Source organism: Procambarus clarkii, chromosome 18, assembly GCF_040958095.1.
Source record: "Procambarus clarkii isolate CNS0578487 chromosome 18, FALCON_Pclarkii_2.0, whole genome shotgun sequence".
Taxonomy (NCBI): Eukaryota; Metazoa; Arthropoda; class Malacostraca; order Decapoda; family Cambaridae; genus Procambarus; species Procambarus clarkii.
Genome location: NC_091167.1, coordinates 27,501,181 through 27,528,042, shown reverse-complemented (window position 1 = coordinate 27,528,042; position 26,862 = coordinate 27,501,181). Strand labels below are relative to the sequence as shown.

At 44.3% G+C, this 26,862-nt stretch overlaps 1 protein-coding gene across 5 annotated transcripts in view; it reads left to right on the top strand.

Annotated features, from left to right (window-relative positions):
• Positions 1–26,862, top strand: part of LOC123754269 (leucine-rich repeat-containing G-protein coupled receptor 4) — a 128,141-nt gene that overhangs the window by 44,178 nt on the left and 57,101 nt on the right. For 3 of the 5 annotated variants that reach the window (XM_069326415.1, XM_045736508.2, XM_045736506.2), the window contains exon 2: positions 5,435–5,492. The gene's annotated coding sequence lies outside the window, so the exon portion shown is untranslated. The remainder of the gene's footprint in view (positions 1–5,434; positions 5,493–26,862) is intronic. The other 2 variants (XM_069326414.1, XM_045736507.2) reach the window with 1 other exon arrangement.

Sequence of the window (26,862 nt, the reverse complement as noted above, 5' to 3'; positions counted from 1 at the left end):
TATTTAGTTTAGTCCCTGATGACCAAACCACACACCAGACAATGAAGAAACGACGACGTTTCGGTCCATCCTGGACCATTATCAAGTTTAGGTCCTCGTTATCCTATGTGTAACACTACCTAACCCCCTCCCCCCTTTCCCTCTCCTTCCTATCCCTCCCTCTTCAACATTCCCCCTCCTATCCTCCCTACCTCTAGTCTCCGCCTTCAGACAGCCCTGTACATCTTAGCGGAATAATATCATGGGTCCCAAAGCCTCGGTGATTGGTCGAGAAGGAAGACAAGAAGGGAAGAACGAGGAACAAGGCGGTACTATGATAGAGAGAGAGAGAGAGAGAGAGAGAGAGAGAGAGAGAGAGAGAGAGGAGAATGAACGCAAGGGATAGGAAGAGCGAGGGGGAGGAGAAGGCGAGAATGCGTGACAAGGAACATGAGAGGGAATGTGTAGGGAGGGATGAATGGTGATTACGGAGTATAGGGTATCAGTGATAAATGATGGGAAGGAAAGACAGAGAGGAAAAACGGGGAGAAAGGAATAAAGGGAATGAGATAGAGAGACAGAGAATGAGATAGAGAGATAATGAGATAAGATACCAGTGAGGGATAATAAGATCGAGGAAAAGAGAGAGAGAGAGAGAAGGAGAAGAAAGATAAGAGAGAACAAAAAAAAGAACTGTACCCCTCCGTAAACTCCTGGACATTTCCTTGGCTGAACGGTTCAAGACGGCATAATGACCACGATAAGACCCGGGATCGAGCTCTTATCGAAAGACGCCTCCCCCCACCCCCCACCACCTCACCCATTCCCCCACTCCCTCGTATACTCCCTTAATCTCCCCTTACATCCACCCCCTCCCGCTGGAGACTTTGTGGGAGGGGAGGGAAAAGGAGGAAGAAGGACTGCCATTAATTATAGATTGAGAAGGGAAGGGATAATTTTTTAAAGAGTTTTACCCCCTTTTTACCCTGTGAAGACATATGGAGGGGGGGGAGGAGAGACGCACAGTACACACTACCACACAGTACACAGTACACACTACCTACACTACACATAGCAGTGGTAGTAAAACCAATAAGAGAACAGGGAAAATGCGTTCACGAAAAAAATTTAGAATACAGTGATATAATTAATTTAAGAGAGAGAAAGACAGGCAAACAGCTAGTCAGCATTTGTGTCTATCAGGTAAGGAAGGAGAGAGAGAGAGAGAGAGAGAGAGAGAGAGAGAGAGAGAGAGAGAGAGAGAGAGAGAGAGAGAGAGAGAGAGAGAGGTTGTAGGAGACGGGGACCTGGGAAGCCTGAATACCAGCAAGGACATTCTCCTGTCTCTTCCATGTTCCATTCTTTTCAACCAGAGAGACTGCAACAATTGATGCCTCTAGTCTGGAAAGAGGAAGGAAGAGGAGACGAGGAGAGATGAGAGAGAGAGAGGGGGGGGGTAAGGAAAGCAGAGTAGGAAGGGAAGGGGAGGAAGATAATGGGAAGTGGAATATAGGTTGTATATTTGAGAGAGGAGGCCGATGGGAGAGAAAGAATGAAGTAGGAAAGAAGGATGACCTGGCTGACCTGGGCTGGCCTGGGCTGACCTGGGCTGGCCTGGGCTGGCCTGGGCTGGCCTGGGCTGACCTGGGCTGGCCTGGGCTGACCTGGGCTGGCCTGAGCTGACCTGGGCTGGCCTGGGCTGACCTGGGCTGGCCTGGGCTGACCTAGGCTGGCCTGGGCTGACCTGGGCTGGCCTGGGCTGACCTGGGCTGGCCTGGGCTGACCTGGGCTGGCCTGGGCTGACCTGGGCTGGCCTGGACTGACATGGGCTGGCCTGGCTAGCTGCCAGATGCCTCCCTCAGACGCTATAGGGAAACATATGTAACCAAAACACGGATATAAACAATTCACTCACTGGAGACTCGCCTGTTTCCGCCATCCGACGCGACCTGACATCATCTGACATCACTTGCGGCCACTTGGTGCCATATCCGGCACCGCCTAGCTGACGTCATCTGGCACTACCCAACCAACATGGCTATCACCACCAACATGGCTATCCCTACCAGTATCCGTTGGCTTTCAAAATTTGATATTAAAAATAAGGGGGGCTACTGAATTGAACATAGAACATAGTAACAAATCTATATAATTTAAACAAATTACAACTCTCCCAAACGACCATTGACACGTGCATTAACACTCAAACTATTGTTATGGAGAGATTTTAATATTAAACATATAAGTCCGGACTAGTTATGGCTAGACGTAATTAGTCCGGGTAACAGCAATGCCCGAAGAAACTAGTTATATTTGAGTTAAATATCTCAGAGCGAATAATTAGTCTATCTTTAATTTGAAATCGTTAACGTGATAGACATCATCTGTGCTAATTGATAATGCTGTGAATGAGGAGCTTGTAAGCACCACCTTATTAGGGAGCCTTTCACTATCTTTAAATCATGCACCATAGATGATGATGACTTAATCTCAACATTATGTCAGGAAATGATCAGTTATGTCTCAAAATCTGCACTTCAATAATTATGTTTACAGTTGGTAATTTATTAATATTTAATGGCCGCCAGCCAGGGAGGCGGGCACCTGGATTTGCTTACATATCATTTTTGTCTTCAGCTACATTAAAAACCGTCTTCAGGAGCATAAATTATGACCTCGCGATCGGTGTTTACCTGTAACTCTGAAGTAATGGGATGGCGAGAGGGGTGGAACATTGGGGGTTCACTCGGTGCAATATTGGGTTCACTAGGTGGAATATTGGGGGTTCACTCGGTGGAATATTGGGGGTTCACTCGGTGGAATATTGGGGGTTCACTCGGTGGAATATTGGGGGTTCACTCGGTGGAATATTTGGGGTTCACTCGGTGGAATATTGGGGGTTCACTAGGTGGAATATTTGGGGTTCACTCGGTGGAATATTGGGGGTTCACTCGGTGAAATATTAGGGGTTCACTCGGTGAAATATTGGGGGTTCACTCGGTGAAATATTAGGGGTTCACTCGGTGCAATATTGGGGGTTCACTCGGTGCAATATTGGGGGTCCACTCGGTGCAATATTGGGGGTCCACTCGGTGCAATATTGGGGGTCCACTCGGTGCAATATTGGGGGTCCACTCGGTGCAATATTGGGGGTCCACTCGGTGCAATATTGGGGGTTCACTCGGTGGAACATTGGGTTCACCCGGTGGCTCTGCATGTACAAGCCAAAACGGAAGCATTCGTTAGCTTCACGAATGCTTTTGTTTCGTTAAACGAACTAAGTCTAGTTTAGACTTCGCCTATTGATTGCTTCGTGAGCACAGAGACCAGATGAGTACGTAAACAAAGGCCGGAAAATGAAAGACCAGTTAGTCTACTTCCTTCTTAAGCATCCCAAAGACCAACTTGGCTTCTTTTGACTTTAAGGGGTCTTGGCATGAAGATAGAATATTTTCTAGAATTCCTCTTAGCTTCATGGTTGAGGGGAAGGGATGGGGGAGGAGGGGAGGAACCAGTTGAATTCCATCTGTTGGTTGGTTGACATCCAGCCAACCGGTTCACCAATTTTGATGTTCCGTTTTCTGTTCCCACTAAATGCCTCTTTGAGTTTACGGTTGATTTGACTCGATCGAGTCTTAAATGAGGGATTTATTCTGCGTGGTTCTTGTCTCGTGGACGAGGGATATATATTTCCTTCTTGTTCTAATCTTGAATGGGATTTATTATACTTGTTCTGCCTTGTCTCTCGGATTTATTCCATTTCATGCATTATTGAGTGTGGATTTATTTAACCTGTTCATTACGTAAACTTACACACACACACACACACACACACACACACACACACACACACACACACACACACACACACACACACACACACACACACACACATACACACACACACACACATACACACACACACACACATACACACACACACACACATATATATATATATATATATATATATATATATATATATATATATATATATATATATATATATATATATATATATATATATAGTTTTACATATTATGAATGTCGGATTAATTTATTATTTCCATTTTCATATTCATACGTTTTGTCTTAATTTCCTTGTTTAAATAGTTCTTTGATACATCAATGATTTCTAAATTAGCTAAAGTAATTAATTATTCGATTCCCTACATTACCTTCTCATATTTTCTGAAATAATTTTAAATACAGAAACGCTAAAACGATTTATATAAAAGGAGAAAATACATTGAATTCCAGGGCGTTCTTAATATAGCCTACTTACCTAAAAAAAAATTCCGGTGGGCAGAGATTGTTGTGAAAGAAAACCAAGTGTATGTGAGTTTCTGTATTTGCTTATTTATTTATTTATTTATTTATTTATATATATACAAGAAGGTACATTGGGATTGTGAGGATACATAATATAGTAAATACAATCTTGTAACGCCACAAGTACGCGCAGCGTTTCGGGCAGAAACTTGTGCTTGATGTATCATGTGTGCGTTTCCTGCTTGTGTATGTATGTAAACGCATGAGTGTGTATGTACACTTATCTGTAAATGCATAGTCTACCTTGTTGTGGAGACTCCAGGGATCAACAGCCCTGCGGTCCGGTTCCGACTAGGCTCCCGAGTATGATTATTATTATTTTAATAAATGTTAGTTATTATTAAGTTCATAACAATCAGTAACTACAATGTAAACCGCTAGTGGGCTCCCTCAGCATGAACTACCACACACCACCACTAGAGGGCCCAGCATGACCTACCAGACACCACCACTAGAGGGCCCAGCATGAACTACCACACACCACCACTAGAGGGCCCAGCATGAACTACCAGACACCACCACTAGAGGGCTCAGCATGAACTACCAGACACCACCACTAGAGGGCTCAGCATGAACTACCAGACACCACCACTAGTGGGCTCCCCTACACGCCACCTCTCCAACATTTATTGGCAATATCTCACCCCCTTAAACCACAGTTCCTTGTGCCAGGATGAATGTGAGAATATTTATGTCCCGAATTCTGCTGATCTGATCTCCCTCCCAGACGTGCATACACCATGACGCCCTTCCCCTCTGCCTATACGACCCTCCCCCCTTTTTCTTTTCCCCATCCTTTCCCTCTTCTTTCCCCCCTCCCACCTTTTCCGTTCCTCTCCTGCCTTTGCCCTTTCTAAGTGGCGTTGCTCTAGCATGACTAGGAGTGAACTAGGCTTGGCTTTGTGTAGTAAGTTTGTTCTAGCTTGACATAGGGTTGACCCAGCTTGACCTGGGGTTGACCTAGCGTGTCGGAACACAGAAAAGGATCACCCTGAACAGGATTCAAGATAACGTACAATTTTATATATGTCTCTCTCTCTCTCTCTTTCTCTCTCTCTTTTTCTCAAATAAAAATATTAGTAACTAATTTTGATGGTGAAGTAATTAAAGTATTTCTCCCCAGCAGGAACGGTTCTTGTCTGAATATGAAGTGAAGGGGACGACCGCCTCTACGATACGTGGTAAGTAGCCATCCATTGTCCCAGGTAAAGCCTATTATCTTTTTCCATCTACAACACCTTCCTTCTTTCCACTCTCTCTTCTCTACTTCTCTTACATCTCCTACACCTCCTCTTCCGCGCCCCTCCCGGCTTCCGGACGTTTTTCAACCTCTTCCATGGCTCACTCTCCTATCTAGTGCCCCTTCTATTTCCTGCAACGTCTCTCCCGTCTCCTTCAACCTTATCCCGCGTCCCCTCAAGTCTGCCTTCTGCTTTTCTCCTCCAAGAATCCTCCCATTTTTTATCCTTACCCGTCCTGTTGGCGGTGACGGAGGAGTTAGTCTCATACTGGGCCCAGAAGCTGGAGCCCAATGCTCCTGGTTTCGTATCAGAAATTGAAGGAAATAAAGGAATAAAAGTCATAGGGTGAGGGAGGTAGAGAGGTGGGAGAGAAGAGTGAGGAAGAGTGGTTTAGGGAAAGGGAAAGTTTAAGAAATGAGAGAGAAAGAAGGGATGTAGAAGATTAGAAAACAGTAGAGTAGAAAGTAAGCTGTCACCATCCATTCAAGTTAGTTAATTATAAGATAAGGAATGGAACTTGTCTGCACTACAATATTATCTGGTGTTATCACGTATCATCTATAAGCATGGAAATCATATAGACCAGAATCTTAAAGACAACATTTCTGAGTGCTCTCCACTCCAGCTTTTCCTATACATGATCTAGCGGTCTCAATTAAAAACAAATTAAAAAGTGAGTTAATCAATTATATATTTGCCATTGTATATTCAATCATATGTGTATCACAATTCAACCTTATCACCTGATATTCGAATGTCATCATTAATACACAATTTGACTCACCACACAAGAAATTGAGAGCACCTACGGCTGACTGGCCCTGGACATTACACAACCTCTAAGTGGGAAAACACAATGTACGACAACCTTACAATTCACTCACCAAGGTCTCTGAAACAAAGTTTTGTAGCGAGGAGGATGGTATGGCTTACAGTCCCCCACCCGGCCTGGGACGGCCTAGTTTGGCTGCGGGAACCTCTCTCTCTCTCTCTCTCTCTCTCTCTCTCTCTCTCTCTCTCTCTCTCTCTCTCTCTCTCTCTCTCTCTCTCTCTCTGGAGTAGTGGTCTAGTTATCACTGTCCTCAATGTCTCAAATTCCACGGGTACATGTGGGGGAACCGGGAGCTAAGCTCCGCCTAGCAGGAGATAGCCTCTGGCTATCTCCCTACTCCACCTAGACAGCGGCTTGTTTGATAAAATCACGCAGCCAACCGGCTGCAAAAATCAGCTTAGCAGAGAGCAAGGTCACTTCACACGACCTGACCTCTACTCAACCTGTAAATATTAAGTCTTGAAAGGTGTGACTTTTGAATTGCTCCGGGCCGACTGTCTGGCGACACCAATATCCTGTGTGACTTGAGTCTCGTTTATGTAAAATATTAAACAAAACACATTTATAGTGTTTCAGCTGCACCTGAAGAACGCCTCGTCAGCCACTCGCAGGCTACACACATCCACTACAAGCTGGATGATCCGGAATGTCTTACAAGGAACTTGTTCAGTTTTCCTCTTGAAAAATTCCACTTTTCGTTCAGATAGTATTTCTTATGTTCATACAGTGTTCACTGCTTGTGCCTATGGCACCTCTAGTACTTACTGGAGTAAAAGTGACACTGGCTCTATGGCACTTCTGCTCCTCACTGGGCGTATGGTACTTCTGCTCCTCGCCGGGTCTATGGCACTCTGCTCCTCGCTGGACCTATTCTGCATTTCCTACCGTATATATAAGACGAGATGCCTCTCTCGTCTCCTTTCCAGAGAGAGAGACTGTGAGTGCTTGAGACGGTTCCAGTAACTGAGGTGTTTTACTATGGCAAAGCGCGCCTTGTATGTTCTAGGTTCTAGACCCTATTGTACTCTGTTCCATCTGCATTTAAAGCTGTGTATCGAATCTACATCCACCATATCACTTCCTAGCGCATTCCAGTTGTATTCCAATAACGTTGAATTGTAAGGAAATATTCGAACCCTGTCCGAGTAGTTCACGTGCCCAAGGGAAGTGAACTATCAGGGAGAAAGCGCCAAGCCATTACGACTATATAGCACTGGGACGGAATGAGAATAAGGATTTAGCGTGGGACGGAAGGGACGGGAGGGAAGGAATGGTGACCAACCACTTGGACGGTCGAGGGATTGAACGCCGACCTGCACGAAGCGAGACCGTCGCTCTACCGTCCAGCCCAAGTGGTCACGTGAAGGAAGAAGCTCCAGGAGCCACCTCCATCCTCAATATTCGAAAAAGAAGTCAAGCGTTAGCATAGTTAAACTATATTCCAATAGGTACAAACAAAGGCTTGAAGGCGGGGTACACAGAATTTAGACCTCACTCCGCCATAGTCACTGATAGGTAACTACTTAAAAATGTAGAGCGCCCCCCCCCCCTCCTCCCCCCACTCAGCCCCACACCCCTCACTTGCCCCCCCCCCCATTCCTCCTTCCCCGATAACAGTAACTGCCATCAACTGATATATTACAATATCAGTGGGTAATCCAATAGTGTCTCGAGATTGAAGACGGCGCCCGAGACGTAGATTGCCCAGTCGGGAAGAGGCGACGTCGACACACTGCCAGAATATCTTTCGTCTACACCGACGTCACCCGCTGGGAGCACCGAGGAAATAGCCACGAGTTTAAGAGTGAGAGGCAGAAGGGTCTCTCCCCTTACTCTCTCTCTCTCTCCACACACACACACACACACACACACACACACACACACACACACACACACACACACACACACACACACACACACACACACACACACACACCTAAGAATCATTCAGAACTTTGTATACCACATATGTCAGGCCAATCCTGGAGTATGCAGCCCCAGCATGGAGTCCATATCTAGTCAAGGATAAGACTAAATTGGAAAAGGTTCAAAGATTTGCCACCAGACTAGTACCCGAGCTGAGAGGTATGAGCTACGAGGAGAGACTACGGGAATTAAACCTCATTTCGCTGGAAGACAGAAGAGTTAGGGGGGACATGATCACCACATTCAGTATTCTGAAGGGAATTGATAGGGACGATAAAGACAGGCTATTTAACACAAGGGGCACACGCACTAGGGGACACAGGTGGAAACTGAGTGCCCAAATGAGCCACAGAGATATTAGAAAGAACTTTTTTAGTGTCAGAGTGGTTGACAAATGAAATGCATTAGGAAGTAATGTGGTGGAAGCTGACTCCATACACAGTTTCAAGTGTAGATATGATAGAGCCCAATAGGCTCAGGAACCTGTACACCTGTTGACTGACAGTTGAGAGGCGGGACCAAAGAGCCAGAGCTCAACCCCCGCAAGCACAACTAGGTGAGTACACACACACACACACACACTCTCACACACACACACACACACACACACACACACACACACACACACACACACACACACACACACACACACACACACACACACACACACACACTCGTGATCACACACAAGCTAGGACAAACGGCTGCATAAAGTACCACACATAAAGTACTCCGCAACACAGGAAAGGAGTTGCGGTTGATTCCATAAGCGCCACAACCTGCTGAGGCTGCGGCTGCCACCACTGCTTCTGCTAGTACTGCTTCAACCTTCTGTTAATTGTACTGCAACATCAATTATTTCTTCTGTTAATAGTGCAACGATTACTACTACTACTACTACTATCGCTACTACCACAACTACCACTACTAACATTACTACCAATGTGAACAAGGTGCTCCCCCCCCCCACGAGAGTTCACTTCGCCTACCATAGAAATGGGAAATAAGGCCGTAAAACATTTTATTAGAATGTCTTATCGGGTCCTGATAGAGAAAACAGAAGCAGCACAGAAAGGGCAGAGAGAGAGAGAGAGAGAGAGAGAGAGAGAGAACATACTGTTTATCCTTGGCTTCTCCGAGGGCTGGGAAACTCTTCGATCCACCTCATCCTTGAGTGATTTATCCCGCTTCGAAGACGGAAGACCAAGAGAGGAGGAGGAGAGGAACGGGTTAACATTGCCAGGGAGAGACGCCACCGGGATACCTCAGAGTATGTTTCCTTCAGCCAAACCAAAATGTCACTGAGGTACTTGCTCTCGTATTGCGCGCATGCTACGCCTGGGGAGTTGACGCGCTCGAGGAGGAAGTGTTGATTGTTAGTTTGTCGGGTGAGTGTCGGGTCGTCAGTGGGTCCAGGCAGGTAGAAGCGTCAGTGATCAGAATAAACCTGAGGTGTGGGAGGGGTAACATCTCCACTGGTGACTCTTCGATCGGATTTCCAGTGTTGGGGAGGGCTTGGTCTTTCCCGCTGGAAGCAGTAGCGTGAAGAGTTGAAAAAATATATTATAAGTGACTATTGCCTGGATGTGCAAGGGAGCCGTTTCAAGATGTCTTGTTTTTTTATGTTAATAGACTCGTGTGTCTGGAAACGGTAGACTCGTCTGGTTACACAAGAGCGTTAATTTGATGGACTGTGTTGTCTCAGGAATTTAGAGAATCGGCTGCTGTGTGTACTAGCATATACACCCAAAATACCACTAAAGTTCCTATAGTAGAGTAGTGGCGGCGTCGTGTACTCTGTACGCTTCTGCCAGAAAAAAAAAACAAATGCAAGAATATGGTAGTGATTGCCACAGAAGAACCACAGGCTCACCATAGCCCGTGTTACTTGGAACTTTCTGTTCCAGGTAGCGAATCTTTAACAACAACAACACACAAGAACTGATGACTGTACCACGCAAGTGTGTCTATACCCCGCTATGTTAAAACAGAAAAGCGTGCGAGCTAAGTGGTACAGGAAGACATCCTCCACAAACAATGGTTCTGGCTCGTCCAGGAGACACGCGCCAGGTTTTGGCTGCTTCTCTTTGCGCTATGAAGGGATACAAATTATCTTTATCAAGGGATGAAAAATGTACTCCCCCCCAACTCTCCCCCATTTCCCTCCTTCCCCTCCTCGTACGTGTGTCGAGGCTGCCTGTCGGATGCGCTGAAACAAATGGGTTGTGTCATTCAGTTCCTCCTGGAGGAAGGCCAAGAGCCGTGCGGGTAAAGCCATCTGGATCTCGACGATCGGCCGGGTAGGTGCCTCACATCCCGCTTCAGCTGAATGTGTCTTGTTTCCTCCTGGATCTTCGGGATGGAATAAAAATATCAAGATCCCGGCTGTGTGAGGCACGAGAACATCGCTGACTGGGACCTCCAGAAGATCAAACTTGTACTCACTATTATCTTCTCATAAAATCAGGATTCACGGTGGACCGCCTTGCTCAATTAGCTTCATTCCAGCAGGTATCAAGAGTGATGTATGTATATATGTTTGTCGCTGAGGTCGCGGAGGACCGCTCAGGAGTGCTCGCAGCCTTCAGTTCTTCTCTCTACTGCGTCTGCCACAGCTGTTGCTCCCTGCACTGTCACCTTTCAAGAGCTGCCAGCTCTGCGGAGCTCCGGCTTGGACGTTTTCCTTTCCTAGTATAATAATACAAATAACAAAATTATGTATTGATATATGGTACTGCAATGTTATCATTATCATTGTTATTACTTAATAATAATAGTAATAATACTGTAATGTCTTCTCACGGACATAATAACATAGGATAAAAACCCGTACCTGTGTATTTGTGAAATTTATGTAAATAATTTACATAGCCTTTCTCACTCTCCCGAGTGCTTTGTCAAGGTCTGAGTGTGTGGTGAGGACGAGCCGCACATCTCAACGACTAATGCCAAACATTCCGAAAGAACATAAGTATGAGTTTATATCCTATATTATTATTGTTGTTATTATTATTATTTATATGTTATTAATGTTTTGATAAGGCGCGTTAATGATGTCCAGCGTGTTGGGAGGTTGGGAGGACTTCGGGAGGTGTTCTGCTCCTCCTGCCCGCCGTCGTTGCCGCGGGGACCAGTACACCTGGGGGCAGATTCCCGAAGTAGTTACGCAAGTAATTACGAACGTATACATCTTTCCTCACTCTTTGACGGCTTTCGTTACATTTATTAAACAGTTTACAAGCATGAAAACTTCCAAATCAACTGTTGTTAGTGTTATAAACAGCCTCCTTGGTGATTCGGAGCTCATTAACTGTTCAATAATTGTAAACAAAGCCGCCAAAGATTGATAAAAGATGTACAGGTTTGTAAGTGCTTGCGTAACTGCTTCGTGGATCTGGCCCCAGGTATCTTAATTTACGCTGTCTATTATCTTTGTATTGCCATCTTTATTGACAAAATTTAATTACAATTTTGCCTAATCTGAGGAATTCAATTAGGCCTTATTAGAGTGAGGATAATGCTGGTATTCACTGTCATACAGGACAGAGGGTCATACACAAGACAATTGGTCTAAACTGTAGGCTGACGCACATATATATCATGGTTACAATCAACTACATTAGAATGTTTACACGTTTCAATGTACGAATATGTAAATACAACTTTCTATTGTGCACTGCCACACAAGGGCAGGGATGGGTTCGTAAGAGATGCAGCTTACAAATAATATAAATAAAATAACGTTTTGATATGCAGGCGATGAGTCACGTGGCTTAAGTATGTTGACCAGACCACACACTAGAAGTTGAAGGGACGACGACGTTTCGGTCCGTCCTGGACCATTCTCAAGTCGATTGACTTGAGAATGGTCCAGGACGGACCGAAACGTCGTCGTCCCTTCAACTTCTAGTGTGTGGTCTGGTCAAACTAACGTTTTTCTTCATTCTTTAAAATGGACAAGCAAATTTCGGATAAATTGTTAGGATGTCGTCCAGTACACCAGATTCAATGAAATAGTTACACAGTTGGTGGTACAATAGGCCAGGAGGTCTAAAATATTTTACGGTTTCACATTCAACAATATAGTGTTCTAATGAATGCCTTAAAGGTTTGTCACAGAGTTTACAATCTGAATATTCTGGTAGTGGCTCAGCCTCACTAACCTGCCAAGGCGATTTCGCGCCATGACTACATCACATTGCCTGGTCCAGCTACTGTGCTGACCATACAAATACCTATTATTACAAAACTTGTCATAACTTTTAATACTGCAGCTTTCAGGTCTCTGGGCATTTATTAGTTCTTCTGAATTTGAAGTAATTTCTTTAATGTGTATGTTTCTAATAATTGCATTTGATAATCCAAAGTCATGATCAGTGTTTTCTTTCCTGCAAGCCTCATTAGCCAATTGATCTACAAAGTCATGTTTTCCAACTCCAACATGGGATGGGATCCACACAAATATTATACAAGAGTTATTATCATTGGCAAAAATTACATTCCATTTAATATTACAAGCTACTTCCGACGTACATTGTGATGGGTTATTTAAGGACTACAGAGCAATTTTAGTCACAAAATATCACTCCACCTCCATGGAGCTTAAGGTACTCAGTGGCTCGATAAATACCCTGTAGCTCAGTCTGTGTCGTGCTTGCCCAGTCGTTCAATCTCTGTGTACTAGACATGATTATTTCATTCCCTTAATATACTGCATATGCACAACCTGTTATACCAGTTTCTAATTGCACAGAACCATCCAGTAAAGGCATAGGATGCCTTTCCTATGTCTTTACCATCAGTAAAGGCATAGGATTCAGCTGGTTTGAGATTTTGAAGATGACTTGTCAATAGCTTCTAGTGTTATATATCTCATAGTTTCAGTGTTATAGATTTGTATTACACTGAAGGGTGAATAATGTATAGAGACCTGGACATCTTTCCAAGGGGTAACTATAGTAAACAGTTTTATCAGGACTAAGAGACACATTCAGTTTCATAAGATTATTGGCACAACAACTGAGCCACACACTGTAAGAAGCTTTTTGCGGCGGATTGAGTGAACAGTCAGAATTGTTTAGAATGGATCTCAATTACTAAAGACAGTTCGCCCTGATAACCAGGAAGAGGGGGGGGGATAGGCTATCGTTTAGGGCCACTATTCATTCTTATCTTGCGAGAAGACGGGGACAATGGCGAGGCCTGTTGATATAAGTGGTGTGTAGGTTTCCCAGCATATTGGGCTGTCATATCTTCATTTGAAGATGTGTGAGTGTGTTCACTCTGATGAGAAGGACTCTTGAAACAAGAGCTGGTTCCTGAGGTATGGAGCTGTGACTGTTCAGTCATCTCTGGAGGTCCCTCTTCGAGACCCTGACTAGGTCTATAAGTCTCGTGTGGAAGAGGGCTGCCTGTAAAGGCTTGGACCAAGGGTATATGGCAGCAGGGTTCAGGGGCCGGTGAGGCTCCCTAAGGTTGCTGTAAAGTGACCTCTCTCTCTCTCTCTCTCTCTCTCTCTCTCTCTCTCTCTCTCTCTCTCTCTCTCTCTCTCTCTCTCTCTCTCTCTCTCTCTCTCTCTCTCTCTCTCTTTTGACAGACCTGTAGTTGACTACCCTGATTTTGCCCGCCATGAAACCGCAAAATCCTTTGCGGTTTCCTAGGGTTCCTTGATGCTGGCGATCGTACTGGGATTACGAAAGTGTTCTGCGAGCCGTAGCCGGCACGGTGGGCCCCGAGCCCTTCCTCTCCTATGCCTAACAGAGCGGCGGGAACTATGCTGGGATTTGCATCACAGTTTTATGTTTCAACTTCCATGAAATGGCGATAATAGGTAATTAGCACCTTATCTAATTAGCTCCGCTAATAGCTACGGTGTTCAGAAAACCATTGAGGCAATGGAATTGGATCGAACTTGCGTCTCTGGCCTTCCAAGAGACACGCACGACAAATAAATGAGACAAATGTATGTGAATGCATGTGTGTGTATATATATGTATGTATATGTGTGTGTGTGTATGTATATGTATGGGTATAAAGTATATATGGAAGCTGATCAGAATTACATTTCACCTTTGTGAATGTACATTAATGACACTATGTAAAAGACACATCTAACACTTTATGTAGGACATACGTAGATCTGTGTATCTATGTATTTACGTATGTAGGTTAGCTTAGCATTTTAAAAGCACCGAATCACCTGTGGTTGAGTGTTCAATAAACCATTGAACTGTATGTTTAACACTTCTCTAACCCTGTCCATGGAGGATAGAAGAAAATGTATATATTCTGGTTAGCATTGTAAATGTGTGGCCACGTCTGTGGTAGAAAATAATAATAATAAAAAAAAAAAACTACCCGCGGAGCTATGATGAGCTTAAAGTTTGTTCTACCAGACTTGGAGTTTGGAAGACACCAAGGTAAGTACGTCACTACCTACACCTCATCTTTGGCGGTTATTTTGTATAACTTGGACTTCTAAGTGATATAGATTGAAGCTCATCGCGGTTCAGTCGGTAGTGCGTGTGCCTGGGGGACTCTAGGGCCGCGAGATGGAGCCCATTCCATGTAAATGTTTTTTTTTCGTATATATTACGTTGCTGTGATTCCACTGGGCAACTAGATTGTTGTTGACACTCCGGCGTGTGGTTAGAACGGCATCAGTCGACTGTGTAGATGAGGAGACCGAGAAAGCGTTTACTGGGATCTGCCGGTCCGTCCGGGTTGGGGGAGGAGGTATGGTTGGCGCTACAGGCGTCGAACATCCATCCTCTCTAGCCTCTGGTGGCTGTCGGAGGTCTTCCAGCCTTATTCCTCGCCTCTGGTGCCTGTCGGAGGTCTTCCAGCCTTATTCCTCGCCTCTGGTGCATGTCAGTACGATTCTACTGCGACTCCGATTGCTGCTACTCTCCTCACGACTACTACGAGGCTACGACTACTAAACGTTCGTGCACGAGAGACAGGGTAGTCTCCTGGGCCGTATATCTGTTACACTTCTTTGATGGAGGTGGCACTTGATATTGCTTTTAATTGGAATTGATGGTCTCAAAGGTTTTATTCCGCCGTTTCCTTGTGCTAGTTTTGTGATTTGTGGAGACCCCTTAGAGGACATTTGTGGAGACACTGGAAGGCATTTGTGGAGACCTTGGAGGACATTTGTGGAGACCTTGGAGGACATTTGTGGAGACCTTGGAGGACATTTGTGGAGACCTTGGAGGACATTTGTAGAGACCTTGGAGGACATTTGACTACACGTACTAAGAATCCAGTGAGAGAGGATCCCATTTCCTTCTTTGGATGGGGTCATTTCAGTGGTTAAAAATGTTGTGTGAGGAGGGAAATGTATTGAATGACATGTGCTTGGAGGCGATGAGTCAAGAAGACCTCTCTCTCTCTCTCTCTCTCTCTCTCTCTCTCTCTCTCTCTCTCTCTCTCTCTCTCTCTCTCTCTCTCTCTCTCTCTCTCTCTCTCATCGGCAACATCCGATATTGTTGAAGTGATCCCGAGGGAGATAAGGAGCCGGTGGCACTGATCACACACGATCAACACGTCAATCATCCTGGCTGTTGTGACTGGCGCTAACGGCATCATATTATCCGGAAACACCCAACGACCGGCTGGGGGTCGTGGAATATGCCGGTAAGAAAATTTCCGAATAGATATAAAAGTCGGTAAGCGCAGCGAGATACCAGGAGAATATAGAGATTTATTTGTTTTGGGTTTAACAGAGAGAGAGAGAGAGAGAGAGAGAGAGAGAGAGAGAGAGAGAGAGAGAGAGAGAGAGAGAGAGAGAGAGAGAGAGAGAGAGAGAGCGAATGGGACAAAGAAAACAAAGAGAGGAAGTAGTAAGATCAAAATACAAGTAGGGTAAGGAGGGAGATAAAGGATATGACATAAATATATCAGAGATTAAAAACAGACAAAATAAAGGATGACAGTGGCAGGGAAAACAGTCATAATTAAATGAAGATACCGGAAAGAAATAACACAACACATAGCACAATCTGTTCAGTTCCAAGTTGGCATGAGGATGGGGGTCGGCCCCACACACAGTTATAACTCTCTAGGCAAACACGAAATATCACAACTTGTCTGAAGCTCCCATTAAAAGCCCTCTTAGAATAGTTAGGATCACGACCCATCAAGTACCCAGTGAATGGGGGGTTTAAACCTGCATGTCACTCTAATGGCTCTACAGTACCCCTCTCATATACTACCCCCCCCCCTTCCCCATTTCCTATCCTCCCTACTGAATGAGGCATGTCAACATATGGCACATTCAATCAGATCATTGCAGCATGCGGGTTGCATGCGAACGCTGCAACCACAGCATATTTGATAGATTGCAGAACACTGTAAACGTTCTGAACGCCTTCCTAAAGACGTTCTAAACGTCTTCCTGAACGCCTTTAGTCGTGTTGATATTCTCAAGGCTTCTTTGGAGACTGATGTCGTGACTTCTAATTAAAAATGGATTGAATTTTTTATTTTTTTTTGGCAAAGAAGGCCCAAAAAAGTTATATGAGAGAGAGTGTGACTTGTCTGGGCCCAGTGGCGAGAAATATCTACATATATGCAAATTCAGGCCTAAGACTGCTCTGGGTGGCGTATTGTGTAATATCTCGCGCTCATTTTCAGGTGCACCTTGAGTGTCTTTTATGGGATCTTGGTAGTTGTGTGGGGGGGGGGGTTACGGTGAGAGGGGGGAGTGGTGTTTGGGTTAGGGAGGAGTTGTGTCCGGATGAGGGAGAGTGGCCGTGTCCGTGTGAGAGGGAGTGTTTTCCGGTTGAGGGAGTAAAGAAGAAAGGTGTCCCGGTGGGTGGGTGAATGAGGGAGAGCGGTGTCCTGGTCAGGGCGTGAGGGAGAGGGAGTGAGGGAGAGCGGTGAGGGAGTGAGGGAGAGGCAGCTGCGTCACGCTGGCCATCCCGACAGAGGATGTGGCAAATTTCAGCCAGGAGTTGACACGTAGACGCACTCCGCGGCGCAAGGAACCGAGCCCTTCACACTAACACACTCGAGAATTGCATTAACGTGAGTGTAAACACGCCAACAAGCACTCCAAACACCCGGAGGCGGTGTTTAAACAAAGACTTTATTTAACACAAGAGTCACACACACTAGGGGACACAGGTGGGAATTGAGTGCCTAAATGAGCCACAGAGACATTAGAAATAATTTTTTTTAGTGTCAAAGTGGTTGACAAACTGGAATGCATTAGGCAGTGATGTGGTGGAGGCTGACTCCATACACAGTTTCAAGTGTAGATGTGATAGATCCCAGTAGGCTCAGGAACCTGAGCAAAATACCCCCTACCCCCCACCTCCGTAACACAAGCACCCAGCCCACTCACCGTGGACACTACGAGGTGATAGAAGGTGACTTACAAGACTCCGTAAGACAGTGAACCCCGCAGCACCGTGGAGATCAGCTGTGTCATACTACCAGGGGGAAGAAATGCGAACTCTTTATGTAAACACAGAGACCATCTGCTGTTACTCTTTGTTATCTTTCGTATCTAAGGAGAATTCTGAAATATAGCGAAGCTGTAAGAAGTCCCTCCAGTGGTTGATATTATATCTTTCATGATATACACGTTTCTTTACGTTAATTTTTAATTTTATTATTATTATAATTATTATTATTGTCTGTGTTCATTCACAAAACAATTTACTTAAACGGAAAAAATACATTTGATTGTTTCTCTATCTCTGTCTCTCTCTGTCTCTCTCTGTCTCTCTCTCTCTCTCTCTCTCTCTCTCTCTCTCTCTCTCTCTCTCTCTCTCTCTCTCTCTCTCTCTCTCTCTCTCTCTCTCTCTCTCTCTCTTTGTTTCCTTCCTCTGTCTCTCTCTCTCCTAATCTATAATTGAAAGTATGATAGGAAATATGTGGGAGAGATAAGGATGGAGAGAAGGAATGATGGCACTTATGGAAGAGGGTGGGAGAGAGCGTCGACGAACAGTGTGCAGTATAAGGGGAAGTGAGTGAGAGGAAGGGGAAGAGTGGTGAGAGAGCAAGAGGGTGCAGACGGAATGAGTGGGGAGAGACGGAAAGATTTTGGAGATGATAGCCTTGAGGGAGGAAGATAGAAGGTGAAGGGCGAGAGGAGGAGAATGAGTGAGTGTGAAATAATTTGCATTTTGGAGTGTGTGTGTGTGAGAGAGAGATTGAGGTGAGGGAGTGAGAGGTGTGGAGTGAGGGAAGGGAGGAGGGAGAGTGGAGGGGACTTGAAGAGCCGCAACATAACGGAGTCAAGAGGCACTTGCTGGCCAAAAGAGAGAGAGAGAGAGAGAGAGAGAGAGAGAGAGAGAGAGAGAGAGAGAGAGAGAGAGAGAGAGAGAGAGAGAGAGAGAGAGAGAGAGAGAGAGAGAGTAAGAAGAGAGAAACTGAGAGGGGAATACCTGAGAAAGACAAATAAAAAAATAGGCTATTGGTCCACGACTTGCTTACAACTAAGACAGAGAAAAGGAAAGTGTCTACGCTACTACCAAGTACGCACAGCTCTACCTGGATGAAAGATATCAGGATAGCAAGCAAGGATATCCTCCCCCCCCCCACCCCACCCCAACCACCACCACCCTCAACTGCTGGGTGGAATAAACAGTCCGTTAACAGCACCGTGGTGCCGCTCTGACCAGCGACACGATGAGAAAGTATATAACATTTCCCTTGTCTTATAACAACTGATAACAGAACAACAATTACTACGTACAGTCGCTGCTGCTAAAGCCGCTTCTACTGGCTCGTGCAGCCTCCTCATCGTAGCGCCGGGTGTCGCCTGTTGTTAAAAAAAATGATTTTTAATGGACTTGAATAGTTTCAAACTTCATATCCAGCCATTTTGGTGAAGGTCGGAGTCGTTGTTGGAGTCGCACTCAACGGTATCAGTAAGTCTGACTTCGGGCGTTCTGTCTGGAGCTCTGGTGAGTGAAGAGTCAACCCACACACACACACACACACACACACACACACACACACACACACACACACACACACACACACACACACACACACACACACACAGCTGCAGATAAACATGTGTTGCATTTCCTTAGCGTTTCTTGTCATTATTTTCCATTACCGAGTCCACTAAATTCTGAAATAGTTCCTGCTGTTTGGCTGTATCGAATGTCTTCAATTTCTTCAAGATTTATGTAAGATCTTTGCGTCATATCAGAATGGGAAAACAAATTTAGAACGTTGAGCAGCGTTGCCAGATTCAAATTGCCAAAAGTAGCGAGCTGACGGTCTAAAAGTAGCGAATTTGTAATAAGAGTAGCCCAATTTTTTGTTTAGTGACTGATACGGGTTTCAAAGTAATCTGTTATGATATATAGAGTACATTAAACGATTTTAATTGTTTTATTAACATTATCTCTGCATATATATATTTAACCAATATGATAATAGGATAACTTACCAATATTTACTGTTTGAAGCTTAATGGGTGTGAAGTCCTTCCACGTCTTTACAGTTGAAGATTACCAAGATCTTGATCTGCATCCACAACCTCGTTCTTGTATATTGCAGACTCATATTTAAGCATTGACATGAGTGGTTCAAATGACGAGCAACAAGTTACATTTTCTTCAAGATATGTTTTGATTCTCAAGACTGATGTCAAAAGCTCAAGTCCCATTCCCATTCAAGATTTCTCAGTTTAGTTTTCACAGACGTTACTCTCGAAAATATCCGTTCAACCAGGGCATTACTGATTGGCAAGCTGTATATTTTCAACACAAACTCAGCGAGGTCAATCAGTATGGGATCGCCAGCAGTGTTCTTGACAGTTATTGTCTTGGTCTAAAATGACGATTCAAATGTCGGAATTTGTCCCTTACAAATGTTGGACTAGTCAATGGTTAACAGTAGGCGCCACTGACTTTCAATTTCACTAAGCTTAGATTGGTCAGCTAATACTAACGGAAGTTCCGAAAATGGTGGCCATGTAAGCTAAGGCATATGATAGGTAACAGATTTTTCACCTTTTTTTTATAGTTTCAACATTACTTAGAATACGAAAAAGAAGCTATTTGCAAGCTTTCATTAAAAAAATATCGCATCTTCCTTGAACATTTTGAAACTTTTCCTGGGTTGTAAAATTGTTTTGTCTGTTAGTGGCCAGAAGTGTTGAAAATTAGTAACCAAAGTCAACTTTCTCCAGGGGCAGATACATAGAATTGTAGTCCAAATTAACATGAAGCTTTGCATGATGAGGACGATAGATTCTTCTGAGTATTCCAAGAGTGAAGTTTTCTAAGACAGTGTGAAGGCTATACTGATCTGCTTCATCTTTTGATAAAGTAAATTCATCCTTTCAAAATCATTTAGGATTGGTTTGAGACATGTGAAATATAGCTTATTGGAGGGATCAGCGTACATTGAAAATAGTTGCCTTGCAACATATTTATCACAAGAGGAAAAAGCTATTTGGTAATGAGTTGTTAGAGAACCCCACTGATCAAACGGCCGCTTTACACTACCGCTCCTTGCCAACCATCGTCTTCCTGACAAAGGTATTAACTGTAAGGGATCTTTCCCATCATTTATCAATCTGGAAATTTCTAGATAACTTTCTCCCCTTAATTAAGATCTGTGGAACCAGGTGTAGCTTTTGGGATGAAGTATTATTAACAATTAAGGTTGGGAAATCTATTGCCCCTGGGGAGGATTACCTTGCCTTGCGGTTACTTTTTCTTTCAAAGGTTCCTAGGATCAACGTCCCCAGGGGCCGCTCTCTGACCAGGGTTCTCCTGCGGTAAGTGGTCTAGTCAATCAGGTTGTTAGACTCGGCTGTGATTTGTACAAATTATATTATTAAAGCATAAATAATCATCATTGAGTTTCTTAATATTAATAGCCCAAAGTAGCCCAACTTGCGCTTAAACTAGCCCAAAAAGTCGCAAGTAGCGAAATTAAAAATTTGGGAGCGTGGGGCTCTCAAAAGAAGCCCAATTCGCTATTTGTAGCCCATCTGGCACCCCTGTTCTGACTCTCTGCACCTATTTTCATTTTAAAATTACGACTTTTTACACCGAAAATATGCCAATTACTGAAAACGGAGATGGGTCATATTTTGCCCAAACCCCCCTGCAGTTTTCAAAATGTCTGAAGTGTCGGAAATTTGACTCCTGAGCGTGATTTTTGAGCCGAATTCTGACTCTGCACCTATTTTTATTTTCAAAATACGACTTTTTACACCGAAAATATGTTAATTACTGAAAACGGCGATGGGTCATATTTTGCCCAAACCCCCCTGAGTTTTCAAAATATCTGAAATGTCGGAAATTTGACTCCTGAGCGTGATTTTTGAGCCGAAATCTGACTCTCTGCACCTATTTTCATTTTCAAATTACGACTTTTTATACCGAAAATATGCCAATTATTAATGACACTATGTAAAAGACACATCAAACACTTTATGTAGGGCATACGTAAATCTGTGTATCTATGTATTTACGTATGTAGGTTAGCTTAGCATTTTAAAAGCACCGAATCACCTGTGGTTGAGTGTTCAATAAACCCTTGAACTCTATGTTTAACATTTCTCTAACCCTGTCCATGGAGGACAGAAGAAAATGTATATATGCTGGTTAGCATTGTAAATGTGTGGCCACGTCTGTGGTAGAAAATAATAAAAAAAAAAAAAAAAAAAAAAAAACTGAAAACGGCAAAGGGTCATATTTTGTCCAAACCCCCCTGCAGTTTTCACAATATCTGAAATGTCCGAAATTTGACTCCTAAGCGTGATTTTTGAGCCGAATTCTGACTGCACCTATTTTCATTTTCAAATTACTACTTTTTACACCGAAAATATGCCAATTACTGAAAACGGCGATGGGTCATATTTTGCCCAAACCCCCCTGCAGTTTTCAAAACATCTGAAGTGTCGGAAATTTGACTCCTGAGCGTGATTTTTGAGCCGAAATCTGACTCTCTGCACCTATTTTCATTTTCAAATTACGACTTTTTATACCGAAAATATGCCAATTACTGAAAACGGCAAAGGGTCATATTTCGCCCAAACCCCCCTGCAGTTTTCAAAATATCTGAAATGTCCGAAATTTGACTCCTGAGCGTGATTTTTGAGCCGAATTCTGACCGTTGAGTCTCTCGTTATAGAATTTCATTTTTTTATCGGTGATATTAGTTTAGTGTGTACTCAGACTTGCCTTCAGTCTCCAGGTAACAACACAAGATAAAGCTGTAGTGACCAACACATTTTACATTGTGGTGAATCTTAGCATTCAATTGACCATATTGCGCACAGCTTGATTTAGTGTCCGAATTAAGGGCCTTTCAACCTCTGGAAGGTTATTAACGCCTCTATAATAACTTATTGACCGACCAGCAGGTATACTCGAGTCCTGAACACAGTCCAAGACTTAATTAGTAAACTATGTACACCGATAAATCTATTGCACCTCCTGGAGAGGGGGTATACAACACGGAGTCTGTTCGCAGCCTATTGCTTTGGTCTGTTCGCAGCCTATTGCTTTGGTCTGTTCGCAGCCTATTGCTTTGGTCTGTTCGCAGCCTATTGCTTTGGTCTGTTCGCAGCCTATTGCTTTGGTCTGTTCGCAGCCTATTGCTTTGGTCTGTTCGCAGCCTATTGCTTTGGTCTGTTCGCAGCCTATTGCTTTGGTCTGTTCGCAGCCTATTGCTTTGGTCTGTTCGCAGCCTATTGCTTTGGTCTGTTCGCAGCCTATTGCTTTGGTCTGTTCGCAGCCTATTGCTTTGGTCTGTTCGCAGCCTATTGCTTTGGTCTGTTCGCAGCCTATTGCTTTGGTCTGTTCGCAGCCTATTGCTTTGTGCAGGATCTTCTACTGGTGGACGTTCCAAGATTTTTCTCGTCGCAAGACTTGACAGATTGTTCTTCCCTCTGGTATTCTAGTTTTGTATTTTAGATTCACTAAAACTCAATCCTCCATGTTTTCGGCCACTACTGTCTTTGACATTCTTGAGGTAGTGGCATTTGTATGTAGATTATAAGAGAGTTAAAGGCCAAAATACTGAGGCACTCTACCCATAATGTTCATGCTGTTGGAGGCACCTGAGGCACTCCACTCACTACGTTCATCCACTCGTAGCTTCGGTAAGCCAGTGTTTAATGAGGCCAATAATCTAAGCACATTAAATTTATGAGGAGTTATTAACATATTTGTTGATATTAAAAAAAATGACCGAAGTACAGAAGACTGAATATCGACACAAGACAACTTAGCCATTCAAAATAGAAGACGCATGGGGGCAGGAACAATTTAATACAATCAAATACGAATTCTATGTCTAGTATATTATAATAGCGGCCAGTTATCAGCTATACAATGACGATATTGCCAAATGTGAAGTGAAAAGAGATTTTGGTGTCATGATGTTCAGGAGGTTTTCAGCCGAGGAAAATCAACGTAAAGGGGTTGATAATAAAGCAAATTAGGATACTGTTAGTCATAGCATGAAGTGTTAGCAATGACAACTTGTGCTATTCTTTAGTTTGTCCTTTGTTCTGGTTAGGCTCCGTGGAGCCTAACAATAACAAGCCCAGAACTGCATATTATGCAGCTCAGTTTTGGGCTCTTTACATCAGAATAAACATGTTCTTCAGAAAGCATACAGAGAAGGATGCCATAGTTAATCCCTGGCCTTCTTGAAACCATCAATATAAAATAAAAATATATATATATATTAATTTAGGTTTTCTAAGAAAGACGAAAAGGAGGGTATAGGACATAAATTTAAGTATTCCGGTGACCAAAAACATCAATTCCAATTACTGTCGCAAAACAATAGATTCAAGCTACATAAGTTTAAATTCAGAAAATACCTTTGGAAAATACAGATATTGGAAGTAGGGGTTAGATATATGTAACAAGCTGCCGGATCACAAAGTAGACATAGGGGGGGGGAGTCGATGGGGTGCCTCACAGATAGATATATAAGGGTTTGCTATATATAAATAGATATATGAGAGAATATAAATATGACCTGTTTTGCATGGTCCATTAGACCTTCTGCACTTCCATCTATTAATATGTTCTTAGGTTTTCTGTTATCAAATTGTCGGTCTCTAAAAAATGACTCAATTCTGTCCCTTTTCTAACGCCAAAGTCAAGCTTAAGGGCGATAGTTTTATGACCATTTGCTGCCTTCTTTCCGGATGGTCGGCTCGACACCCGCTAGTCCTCAGTCGCTTGGCACCTTGTCCTCTTCCAGTGACGGCCTCAGCAGTACAGACAGGGGAAACGTGATTTGGGGAGGAGGGAGAAAGAGAAGGAAGAAGATTAGGAAGAAGGACAGAAGGCAGGGTAGAGAGAAAAGTGTAAGAGAGAGAAAAATTGAGAGAGAGAGAGAGAGTGGGAGGCAGGGAGAACTAAAGTGAATGGGAAACAAAATAAACGAGCAAAGGTGGACACGACAGACAGTGAAAGGAAAAAGGGAGAGGAAGGAGCATTTGATGATGACGGATGGAGGAAGTGACGAGCGGCAATAAATCACGGGGAGAAGGAAACGGCAAGATAATGGAAAAGGGAAGGTGAAGAGTGATTCAGGACTATGGAAGGGGCGCTGAGCTAGAGATACAGTTCCACTCCACACAAAAAGGAAGGGCCGTTCAGTAGTCGGTCACTACAGACTGGTGTCACCGCCTTCAACTACCGGCAACATTCTCGACACATTAACCTGTCAACAAATGACAGCATTTTTTTTTTTTTACCATCATCGAACACTTCTGTGGTTGTGTGTGTGTGGTTGCTGGTATGGTTTCAGGAAAGGTTGAAATTTTATCAACCAGAAAGGTTTATCGTTGCTGATAAAACAGGATCTCGCCTCCTCCTTAGGCATGCGCTGCTGTCTTCTCCGCCACCTGCCGCCCAGAATGTATCCAAATCCTGGACAAGTTGGCGAACCGCACAAGAAGATTTCTTCCTAGTCTTGACCTGTTCTAGTTGGCCTGGTCAGTGCCTCAGAATCTTCAGCACTGGAGAGATGTTGGCCGACGTGCTGTGCACGTCTACAAGAAGTGCTGGATCAACTGGGCTGTGAAGCATATGTGGGCCTGCGGGCCGCTCCAAGTAACAGCCTGTTGGACCATGCTCTCACAAGTCAAGCCTGGCCTCGGGCCGGGCTTGGGGAGTAGAAGAACTCTCAAAACCCCATTAAGTGGGTATGAAGCCAGGTATAGGGCAATGTTCGGAAGCGTAACCTTTGTCAACAACTCCCAGAAATTAGCAACTACAACAACACAAGACGCTCAGCCATCAGCAGCCTCATGGTAGCTGTACCAGTCTCAATTGACCATCCCTCCAGAACCCATCGTTCATTTCTAGAGCTGACTCACATGTCAATCCCCGACCGTCCAAGTTGTTGGGCACCATTCCTCCCCCCTCCCCCACCCCCCGGTCCCATTCCAAATCCTTATCCTGACCCCTTCCAAGTGCTATATAATCTTAGTGGCTTGGCACTTCCCCCCTGACAACTCCCTCCCTTCGCATGTGAGACCATATAAACGCTCTGATACACACTTGTTGCAGCTTCAACCAGAAACTAGCAGCATTGCAAGCTCAGCATTAAGTAACGTTTATTCCTGAAGCAAGCAAATAATCTCATAAGAAAAATTTAGAAATTTAGCTTCTAAGGTTAGGATTTAGTTGAGCTGGATAAGAGCTCATAGTCTCCAGTTATGTTAGGAATATCACTACCAGGGTTATCTTGAGGTTATCTTGAGGTTATCTTGAGGTTATCTTGAGGTTATCTTGAAATGATTTCAGGGCTTTAGTGTCCCCGCGGCCCGGTCCTCGACCAGGCCTCCACCCCCAGGAAGCAGCTCGTGACAGCTGACTAACACCCAGGTACCTATTTTACTGCTAGGTAACAGGGGCATAGGGTGAAAGAAACTCTGCACATTGTTTCTCGCCGGCGCCCGGGATCGAACCCGGGACCACAGGATCATAAGTCCAAGGTGCTGGCCGACCGGCTCCCAAAGCGGTGAAAAGGGGCCTGACGGCTGAGTGGACAGCGCTCGGCATTCGTAGTCCTAAGGTTCCGGGTGTGATCCCCGGCGGAGACGGAAACAAATGGGGGCAGAGTTTCTTTCATCCTGATGCACCCTGTTCACCTAGCAGGGAGTTAGACAGCTGCTTCGGGCAGCTTCCTGGAGGATGTTTCACAAAAAGGAGGCCCTGATCGACCCAACCACTTGAGCTGGACGGTACAACGACGGTTTCGCTTCGAGCAGGTCGGCGTTTAATCCCCCGACCCTCCAAGTCTTTGGGCACCATTCCTTCCAAGGGCTATATAGTCGCAATGGCTTGGCGCTTTCTCCTGCTAGTTCCCGCCCTTCCCTTGGTCGAAGACCGAGCCGCGGGGACACTATAAGCCCCGAAATCATCTCAAGATAACCTCACGATAACCAGAGACAGACAAGCCGTCAGTCAGACAGACAGACAATATTTAATACCGTTTCTTTTTGTGACCTTTTAGTGTTTTTTTTTCTAGATTGACACAAACTTTGAGGAAAGTTTTGATGAGGCCAACTAAAAAAATAAATAAAAAGTTTGT